Source organism: Prionailurus bengalensis, chromosome C1 (assembly GCF_016509475.1).
Source record: "Prionailurus bengalensis isolate Pbe53 chromosome C1, Fcat_Pben_1.1_paternal_pri, whole genome shotgun sequence".
Classification (NCBI taxonomy): domain Eukaryota; kingdom Metazoa; phylum Chordata; class Mammalia; order Carnivora; family Felidae; genus Prionailurus; species Prionailurus bengalensis.
In genome coordinates this window covers 34,718,163-34,729,420 of record NC_057345.1, presented here as the reverse complement: position 1 = coordinate 34,729,420, position 11,258 = coordinate 34,718,163, and the positions used below count along the sequence as shown (strand labels likewise).

At 40.0% G+C, this 11,258-nt stretch overlaps 1 pseudogene; it reads left to right on the top strand.

The window, feature by feature from the left end:
- The first annotated feature begins 5,952 nt into the window (after positions 1-5,952).
- Positions 5,953-7,367, top strand: LOC122479582 (annotated as a pseudogene).
- The last annotated feature ends 3,891 nt before the right edge of the window (positions 7,368-11,258 follow it).

The following is an 11,258-nucleotide window of genomic DNA, read 5'->3' as shown; positions in this document are numbered from 1 at the left end:
GCAAACAACACACAGTGCTGTCTGACTGCAGTGCTAGCAACTGATAGTGATAATAAGCAAGTTTCTTCTACTTGGAAAAGTTTCTTTTAATGCACATACTTTTTCTTTTTAATTTTTTTTAATGTTTATTTTTGAAACAGAGACAGAGGGTGAGCGGGAGGGGGGGGGCAGAGAGAGGGGGAGACACGGAATCCGAAGCAGGATCCAGGCCCCAAGCTATCAGCACAGAGCCCAACGTGGGGCTCGAACTCACAAACTGTGAGATCATGACCTGAGCCAAAGTCAGACGCTTAAGTAACTGAGCCACCCAGGTGCCCCTTAATGTACATATTTTTAAGTGATCCCTGCAAAGAAGGGAAAATAAAAAACTCTAAATTTTTGAAAGTAATGCTACTAACAATGAAATCATCACATCTGAAAAAATGATCCACAGTAAAAACCAGTGTCAGAGGAAATATCATACTATTAGATACCTATATCAATGAAATGAAAGTAAGTAAGTGAAACATTGGCATCACAGAGACAGAAAAAGTTCAAAGAAAACCAAAGGAAAGCACTAGGAAGGAATTAATAAGCTAAGGCTGAAAAATTAGTGAACCAAGAAAACAGAAATAGTAAAAGTAGCACTTAATAGGAAGATTCATTATTTGAAAACACTAATAATGTAGACAACTATTAGATAGCTTTTTCTTTTTTTTTTTTTAACGTTTATTTATTTTTGAGACAGAGAGAGACAGAGCATGAACGGGGGAGGGTCAGAGAGAGCGGGAGACACAGAATCTGAAATAGGCTCCAGGCTCTGAGCTGTCAGCACAGAGCCTGACGTGGGGCTTGAACTCACAGATCGTGAGATCATGACCTAAGCCGAAGTCTGACGCTTAACTGACGGAGCCACCCAGGCGCCCCTAGATGGCTTTTTCTTTAAGAGAGAAGGTACAAATATACAAGTTAAATGATAAGGGATACGTGGCCATTAAAACATAGCCTACTAATTTGTATAATTTTATGCAAATAAATATGAAAATCTCAATGAAATAGATAACTTTCTAGGCAAATGTAATTTACCAAAATTGACCTCAGTAGAGACATAAAGTCTCAACAGACAGAATTATACAGAAATACAAATTTGTTTTTTTGTTTGTTTGTTTGTTTGTTTTTTTATTTATTTATTTTTGGGACAGAGAGAGACAGAGCATGAACGGGGGAGGGGCAGAGAGAGAGGGAGACACAGAATCGGAAACAGGCTCCAGGCTCTGAGCCAACAGCCCAGAAACTGACGCGGGGCTCGAACTCACGAACCGCGAGATCGTGACCTGGCTGAAGTCGGACGCTTAACCGACTGCGCCACCCAGGCGCCCCGAAATACAAATTTGTAAAACAGAAACCCAACAAAAAAGTATCAGGCCAAGATGGCTTCACAGAGAATTCATACTAAACCTTTAAAGAAAAGATCATCTGAATGTTACCTCAACAATCCTAGAGCATAGAAGATGAAGAAATACTTCTAATTTCTTTTTGTGAAAAAAGTATAATATGGATAGTAAATGAATAAAAAGGTAGAGCATTAGCAAACATAACTCAATAGCACGTTAAATAAATACATAACCACGTGGGGTTTATTTCTGGAATACAAAGATCATTTAATATGAGGAAATCTGTCAACATAATGTAACAAATTTATACATGTAAGCAGAAAATGAACTAATAACCTCCATAGATCCTGAAAAGGCATTTGACAAATTCAAAGCCCATACATGTTAAAGACTCAATGAAACAGAAATTGAGGGATACTTCCATTATACGTCTTGACCCCAAATTTAGCATCGATATTAGTGGGCAAACACTAGAGGCTTTCCTGTTGTGATATAATAAAAAATAAACTTGGTTTTTGTCCCAGGTTTCTGTCACAGAGCTTCAAAAACCCTAGAAATTTCCTGAATTGATAGCAATGTCTTATTATTCATAACAAGTCCCTTGACACTTGAGTTTATAAACTCAATACTTTATAAACTCAATCCTTGAGTTTATGCTAATAAGATGATTCATAGCAATGATTCATGGGAGGGGTTTGATAGCCTCAGGACAGGGGCTAGGGCCAGAGGAGCCAACCATGTGATTAGAGGGTTGGAATCTCAGCAACCCCCACCCCCCACCCATACCAACTTTGGGGAAAGGGAGAGGGGCTCTGGATTGAGTCCAATCATGCAGACAATGATTTAATAATCCTGAACCACAAGGCCAAGGGAGATTCCCCAGGGAATTACCTGGGAGATTACCCTAAACCTTGATAGGCTTGCAGGGTAGCAGGCTTAGATTCTGTAAGGAGAGGGCATGGAAACTGTGGCCCAGCCCCTTCCCCTCAAGACCTTGCCCTATGTACTCTACATTTGGCTGTTCATTTGTATCCTTTATAATAAAATGGTAAGTGTGAATATAGCATTTTCCTGAGCTCTGTGAGTGATTCTAGTGAATTACCAACGTGAGGAGGTTGTAAGAAGCCCCAGCAAGGCAGATGTAGCCAGCAAAACAAAAGTGCAAGCAGCTTTGGAACACCACCCAGAACTTTCAACCAGCATCTGATGTGGAGTCAGTCTTGTGGGACTGAGAACATTAACCTGTGGAGTTTTCACTAACTGTGGGTAGTTATTGTCAGAACCTAAATTGAATTGTAAGACACTCAGTCGATATCAGATAATCAGTGTTAGAACTCAAGGCAAAAATCAGAAATAAGACAAGGATGGCCACTAATTTAATACAAGAAAAAGCAGTTAGAAGCATAAGAATTGCTTTGTTTTGTTCTGTTTTGTTTTAGAGAGAGAGAGAGTGCAAAGGGGGAGAGAGGGGCAGAGGGAGAGAGAGAGAGGATCCCAAGCAGGCTCTGCACTGTCAGCCCAGAGTCGACATGGGGCTCAATCCCATGACCCTGGGATCATGACCTAAATAGAAATTAAGAGTCAGAAGCTTAACCACCTAAGCCACTCAGGTGCCCCAAGAGGCATAAGAATTTAAAAAGAAGAGATAAAGTTACATACATGTGCAGATGATATGTTTCTAAGAAACTTGTAATGAGTGGAAACCTCTTGTGAATAGTAAAAGGATTTTGTAAAGTAGAAAGATATAAAATTAACATACAGAAATAAAGTTTTCATCACCTCTGGGAAGAAACAGTCACAATAGTAACCACTTGGAAAAAATAATGGAAAAGAAGATCCCAGATGCCATTTACAATACCGTAAGCAAAATAAAACAAAATGCAGCACAGATTTAATGAGAATTGTGTAAAACCTACATGAGAAAAAACATAAAACATTCTTATGGGACAAAAAGTAGACTTGAACAAATGGAAAAAGATGCCATATTTTTTATCAGAAAAGAATCAGTATCAGAAAGATATGAGCTTTCTCCAAGTTAAAATTTATAGACTTAATGTGATCCCAAGAAAAATATCCAAGTTATTATTTTTTTTTCTGGAGGCAGACAAGTCAATTATAAAGTTATTTTGGAAAATAAATACAAGACTAGCCAGGAATCTCCCCCTATCCCCAAAACATAGCAATGGGGGACTAGTCCTACCCCACACTGAAACATTTATAAAGCCCTGTAATTAAAACATTATGTTATTGGTGCGTAGACAGATGGCTAATGGAAGAGGATATAAAATCCAAAGATACATTCCAAAGGCATATGGAAATTTAGTGTTTGATAAACAAATGGCATTGGAAAACTGATAGCCATGTGGATAAGGTAATATTGGATCCATTCCTCACACCTTACACTAGGATAAATTCCAAATGGATCAGATATCTAAATGTAAAAAAATTAAATCACACAAATACTAGAGGAAAATATAGGTCAATTTCTTTACAACCTAGGAAGGAGGAAGACTTTCCTAACTATGATTCCATATCTGGAATCAATAAAGGAAAAATGGGTAAATTTGTCTAGCTAAAATTAAAAAAAAATTAAATGGCTGCCCAAAATACCATCAGCAATGTCAAAAGTTAAATTTAAAAAATGGGACAAAACTGTAACTAATATCACAAACAGCCAATATCCTTGATATATATAAAATTTCTAACTATTGAAAAGAAACTCAAGTCCTAGTCTAACAACCCAGTAGAAAAATGGGAAAGTTATAGAAAAATAAATGCAAATACTCTGAAACATATGTAAAGATGCTTAACCTTGCTCATTCTAAGACAAATACATATTTAAACTGAACTGAGATACCATTACTTATCTATCAGATCTGTAGAAATCCCAAACTTGACCACAGACTGAGTCGGTGAGACTGCAGAGAAGCAGGTATTTTCATGTGTTGCTGATGGGGATGAAAATGGTACAACCTTGGAGCCAGATTTGACAACAGCCAGCAGAATTACAGGGGCATTTACCCTTTGTCCAAGCAACCTCCCTTCTAGGTATATATACTTGAGATAAAATGGCAAACACTTGAAATGATGGAGGCTCAAGGCTATTTACTGCAGCATATTTTGTAACAATAAAAAAATTGCAAACAGCTGGTATGTCTTTTTTATTTTTACAGTAGGCTCCACTCCCAACGTGGGGCTTGAACTCAGGACCCTGAGACTAGGAGTCACGTGCTCTACAACCTGAGCCAGCCGGGCACCCCCAGCATGTCTCTCTATAGAGGACAGGACAGGTGAATAAACCATAATACATACATGCACTATTAAACTCTAAAAAGAATGAAGAACATCTCTATATATTGCTGAAGAGTGATCTCCAGGAGAAAAGTGAAAAAGGTGGCATGCAGAAAGGTACGTATAGTATTATGCTTTTTATGTACTAATGAAAGGAAAATAAAAGTGTATATATATATACATATACATACACATTTATATACAATTTCAGCATCAAGAAAAGTATTAACTACAAAGAATGAAAACACTTAGAATATATAAAAATCAATGAGTTCATAATGATAAGTTTTTTGAAACCTCGTCGCTACATGCTGATCCTTTGTGACTCATTGTTTTGAATATCTATTGCTGCATAATAATCCCTCCCCAAAATATAGTACCTTAAAAAAAAAAAACCTCATTTGTTACCCCTGGATGTTACTAAAGTACCATCTCATTATTCTGAAAGTTGATTTTTTTTTGAAGGGAAAGATCCAGGTGCCTTTCCTGCAAGACCCGTATTTCAAGCTATTGGAATCTATGATGAGAGAAAGTAATTTGCAGAAAAACCATAGCTAATTAATACAAAAAAAAAATTGGTGTAAATAGAAAAATCACCATTTGCACTCCTTTATGAAATAATGGATCTAGGCAATGATCATCAATTATTATTAAAAGTATTGGATGAAAAGTTGATGACAAACTTTAAACCAGGCTGGAAACTCCTGAACCTACTGGTTAATCTCAACATGACTACAAGTTGAACAACGCCCTGTGCCTTCTGATCTGATGCAGTAGAACCTATAGAGCACTGCTTATGAAGTATTCTTGACAAAAGCAAATGTCATCAAGCCTCCAGATGTAGATATCAGTTTATACAGAATATGGGAAGGGTAGATAAATATGTTAAATCACATCATAAGATTACAAATCCAAATCCATAATGTGAGAAATCCCATATGACAAATTACCCAGTTTCTTCAATAAAACAAAACCAAGATGAAACTAGTAAAAGAAAGAGTGGCCATTCTATTGATTAAAAGAGACTTAAGAGTGGCAAAGTTCGGGGGCGCCTGGGTGGCGCAGTCGGTTAAGCTTCCGACTTCAGCCAGGTCACGATCTCGCGGTCCGTGAGTTCGAGCCCCGCGTCGGGCTCTGGGCTGATGGCTCAGCGCCTGGAGCCTGTTTCCGATTCTGTGTCTCCCTCTCTCTCTGCCCCTCGCCCGTTCATGCTCTGTCTCTCTCTGTCCCAAAAATAAATAAACGTTGAAAAAAAAAAAAAAGAGTGGCAAAGTTCAGCCCCAGCAAGATGGTGGCCCCCTTGGAGCTCAGCTGCTGGAGAAGTGGCTGGGGGCTCCCATTATACACAGTGAGTCCCTGGTGGTGATGGTTTATGCCAAATTTTCTGGCGCACTCTTGAACATCAGTATCATAGGTAAGACACAGAGGTTCAAGAGAAGAGGTACCAATTTTGACCACTCACTAAAGCGTTATTTCTCAGCTGGCAAAAATACTAAAATTAAAAAAAAAATTTTGTTTTAATGTTTATTTATTTTTGTAAGAAAGAGACCCAGAGTGTGAGTGGGGGAGGGGCAGAGAGAGAAGGAGACAGAATCCGAAGCCGGCTCCAGGCTCTGAGCTGTCAGCACAGAGCCCGATGCGGGGCTCGAACCCATGAACCGTGAGATCATGACCTGAGTCGAAGTTGGATGCTTAACCAACTGAGCCACCCAGGTGCCCGCAAAATACTAAAATTCTTAAGAAAACGAAGTCTTTTTTGGGGCGCCTGGGTGGCTCAGTCGGTTAAGCGTCCGACTTCAGCCAGGTCACGATCTCGCGGTCCGCAAGTTCGAGCCCCGCGTCGGGCTCTGGGCTGATGGCTCAGAGCCTGGAGCCTGCTTCCGATTCTGTGCCTCCCTCTCTCTCTGCCCCTCCCCCGTTCATGCTCTGTCTCTCTCTGTCTCAAAAATAAATAAAACGTTAAAAAAAAATTAAAAAAAAAAAAGAAAACGAAAAGAATTCTGACTATGAACTCTCAGCAAAACAGGGGCAGATACACTGGCTTCCGCTGCTCTCCTAGAAAAGAAGCTGCTTTTGCAGTTCTTCCACATTCTGGATTGAAAGTGTGACATTTTTGGTTTGCTTCATAAGGTCCTTTCTCGTCAGTTTGATCCTGCCTGGAAAAAATGTCTTAGGGAACACTGAATACAGTATCCTCCTCATGAGAGGAGAGTCTCCCCTCTACCACCTCTGAGAAATGGAAGCACATATACACAGACATGCCAAAAGGTGCCTACGCCTTCTGTCAGCAGATTGAGAACATCTCTGCTTTTCTTTGGAGATGCACCTTCTACCTCAGATGCCTGTGTGTTGGCTTTCTTGCACCTCTTTATAACATGCACTTTCCTAGGGGCACCTGGGTGGCTTGGTCAGTTAAGCGGCTGACTCTTGGGTTTTGGCGCAGGTCTCTGGTTTGTGGGTTCAAGCCCTGCACCGGACTCTGCACTGGCAGTGCCAAGCCTGTTTGGGATTCTCTCTGACTCCCCCTCTCTGCCCCTCCCCTTCTCATGCTCTCTTTCTCAAAATAAGTAAATTAAATTTAAAAAAATTTAAGTGCACTTTCCTAGAGTTCAGTTATAACATTTGAAACAGTTCTCCAGCCTGTGTCACTTTTGACATGACATCCTAAACAGTTATTTTAGATTTGGTATTGGAGATGGATGACAAAGCCCTCCACTTCCTCCTCGGAAACTGCCAACATGCGAGTTGCTTCTCCCATAGGAAGAAAGCAATTCCTTACAATGACCATCACTCTGCTGTATGCCCAAGTGTTTGCCTTGGAGCCCCATGATTTTGCAGTAATCTCTTACACTAAGTATGTGAAGGCAAAAAGAAAAACACTGCTAATAAGTATAAGGAAGACTCTAAACCAAAAGGAACTTTCTATGCCATCGTTTCTTTTTAATTGCATTAAATATCAATTAAATTTTTTAAATTGTATTTGATAGTTTGTATTCTAGTTTGGCAATGCACTTTATGTAATATCAAGATGAACACTAAATGAACTTGGAGGAAAAATAGAAAACTCATGGGACCTCATCAAAATAAAAAGCTTCTGCACGCGAAAGAAACAACCAGCAAAACTAAAAGGCAACTGACAGAATGGAAGAAGATATTTGCAAACGACATATCAGATAAAGGGTTAGTATCCAAAATCTATAAAGAACTTCTCAAACTCAACACCCAAAAAACAAATAATCCAGTGAAGAAATGGGCAAAAGACATGAATAGACACCTTTCCAAAGAAGACATCCAGATGGCTAATAGACACATGAAAGGATGCTCAACATCACTCATCGTCAGGGAAATGCAAATACAAATCAAAACCACAATGAGATACCACCTCACACCGGCTGGAATGGCTAAAATTAACAACTCAGGAAACAACAGGTGCTGGCAAGAATGTGAAGAAAGAGGAATGTTCTTGCACTGCTGGTGGGAATGCAAACTGGTGAGTCACTCTGGAAAACAGTATGGAGGTTCCTCAAAAAGTTAAAAATAGACTACCCTATGAGCCAGCAATTGCACTACTAGGTATTTATCCAAAGGATACAAAAAAGCTGATTCAAAGGGGCATAACGCACCCCAATGTTTATAGCAGCACTATCAACAATAGTCAAATTATGGAAAGAGACCAAATGTCCATCTACTGATGAATGGATAAAGAAGATGTGGTATATACATGCAATGGAATATTACACAGCAATCAAAAAGAATGAAATCTTGCCATTTGCAACAACATGGATGGAAATAAAGTATATTATGCTAAGCAAAATAAGTCAGTCAGAGAAAGACAAATCTATTATTTCATTCACATGTGGAATTTAAGAAACACAACACATGAACATAGGGGAAGGATAAGAAAAATAAGATAAAAACAGAGAGGGAGACAAACCATAAGAGACTCTTAACTACAGAGAACAAACTGAGGGTTGATGGTGGGAAAGTGGCTGGTGGGATGGGCTAAATGGGTGATGGGCATTAAGGAGGGCACTTGTCGGGATGAGCACTGGGTGTTTATGTTAAGTGATGAATCACTAAATTCTATTCCTGAAATCATTATTACACTATATGTTAACTAACTTGGGTTTAAATTTTTTTTTAAAAAGCATATTATGTGTATATATTTTTTAAAAAATAAAAAATAAGATGTTGCAGGAGTGCTGATTCACAAGGGTACATGTACCCCAATGTTTATAGCAGCACTATCAACAATATCCAAATTATGGAAAAAGCCCAAATATCCATCAACTGATGAATGGATAAAGAAGATGTGGTTTATATGTACAACGGAATACTACATGGCAATGAGAAAGAACGAAATCTTGCCATTTGCAACAACATGGATGGAACTGGAGGGTAAGCGAAATAAGTCAGTCAGAGAAAGACAGATATCACATGTTTTCACTCATATGTGGAACTTGAGAAACTTAACAGAAGACCATGGGGGAAGGGAAGGGGAAAAAACTAGTTTCAAACAGAGAGGGAGGCAAATCATAAGAGACTCTTAAATACAGAGAACAAACTGAGGGTTGATGGGGGGGCAGGGGAGAGAGGAAAATGGGTGATGGGCATTGAGGAGGGCACTTGTTGGGATGAGCACTGGGGTGTTGTATGTAAGTGATGAATCATGGGAATCTACTCCTGAAGCCATGAGCACACTGTATATACTGTATGTTAGCTAACTTGATAATAAATTCTATTTAAAAAATAATACTCTTCCTCTTCAGTGAGGCAGGCTGGCAGCAACTGCACACACACAAATCTTTGTGAAGACCCTGATGGGCAAGACCATCACCCTCAAAGTCGAGCCCAGTGACACCACCTGAGAATGGCAAAGCCAAAATCCAAGACAAGGAGGGCATCCTGCCTGACCAGCAGCATCTGATTTTTGCAGGACAAACAGCTGGAGGACGGCCGCCCTCTCCCAGACCACAATATCCAGAGAGTCCACCCTGCACTGGGTTTTATGCCTGCGAGGTGGCATCGAGCCCTCCCTCCGCCGGCTGGCCCAGAAATACAACTGCGACAAGATGATCTGCCATAAGCGCTCCCCCGCAAGAAGCGCGGCCACACCAACAACATGGCCCCAAAAAGGTCTTCCTTGGCCGGCAGGGGGACTTCCTGCCAGAGCCACAAGCACCCCCCCCCCCCACCTCAATAAACTTTTCCTTTAATTGATTGGAGCAGTAAGAGATAAATAAATAAATGACAATTAAAAAACTGCCTTGGGGCACCTGGGTGGCTCAGTCAGTTGAGCGTCTGACTTCGGCTCAGGTCATGATCTCACAGTCTGTGAGTTCAAGCCCCACGTAGGGCTCTGTGCTGACAGCTCAGAGCCTGGAGCCCGTTTCAGATTCTGTGTCTCCCTCTCTCGGACCCTCCCCCGTTCATGCTCTGTCTCTGTCTCAAAAATAAATAAAACATTAAAAAAAAATTTAAAAAAAAAACTGCCTTAATCTTGGCAGGTTTTTGCCTTTGGTTCACATGTCTCTAACTGAAAGCTATAGTTCTGGGGTGCCTGGGTGACTCAGTCAGTTAAGTGTCCAACTTTGGTTCAGGTCATGATCTCACTTTTCGTGGGTTCCAGCCCCGTGTTGAGCTCTGTGCTGACAGCTCAGAGCCTGGAGACTGCTTCAGATTCTGTGTCTCCCTCTCTCTCTGACCGTCCTTCACTTGCACTCTGTCTTTCTCTCAAAAATAAATAAACATTAAAAAAAAAAAAAGGATCTCTTTACCTCATGATAAAAGAGATTCTTAAAAAAATAAAAAAAGAAAGCTACAGTTCTGTTCTGAATGTGCAACTCTAATTTATTCAAATTAATTTACTCATTTCTCAGTTTTCTTAGACCAGTCTGAATGTCTAATATGCGACTCTCCAGCTAAGGCTTTTTTTGCTCCGTTTAGAAATGTGATGCCTATTTTAGAAACTAGGAAAAAAATATAAATTACTTCAATAGAAAGCCTGTATTTAACTTTTTTAAAGAAGAGAAAAGCTAAAGATACCTACCAACCAAATGCAATATATAATTATATTTTAGATCCTGATTTAAATTTTATTCAAAATTGTTTTAATGTTTATTTATTTGTGTGTGTGAGAGCGAGAGAGAGAAAGAGAGCGTGGGGGAGGGGCAGAGAGCGAGGGAGACACAGAATCTGAAGCAGGCTCCAGGCTTTGAGCTGTCAGCACAGAGCCTGACGGTGAGGCTCGAACTTGTGAACTTCAAGATCATGACCTGAGCCAAAGTCAGTCGTCCAACCGACTGAGCCACCCAGGTGCCCATATATATATATATATATATATTTTTTTTTTTTTTTTTTTTAATTTGAGAGGGAGAGAGAAAGAGAGAGGTGGGGGGAGAGAGCAAGCAGGGGAGAGACAGAAGGAGAGAGAGAGAATCCCAAGCAAGCTCCATGTTCAGCACGGAGCCCAACACAGGGCTTAATCCCATGACGGATCATGACCTGAGCTGAAATCAAGAGTCTGTCGTTCAACCGATTGAACCATCCAGGCATCCTTAGAACCTGATTTGAATAAGCCAACTATAGAAAGAA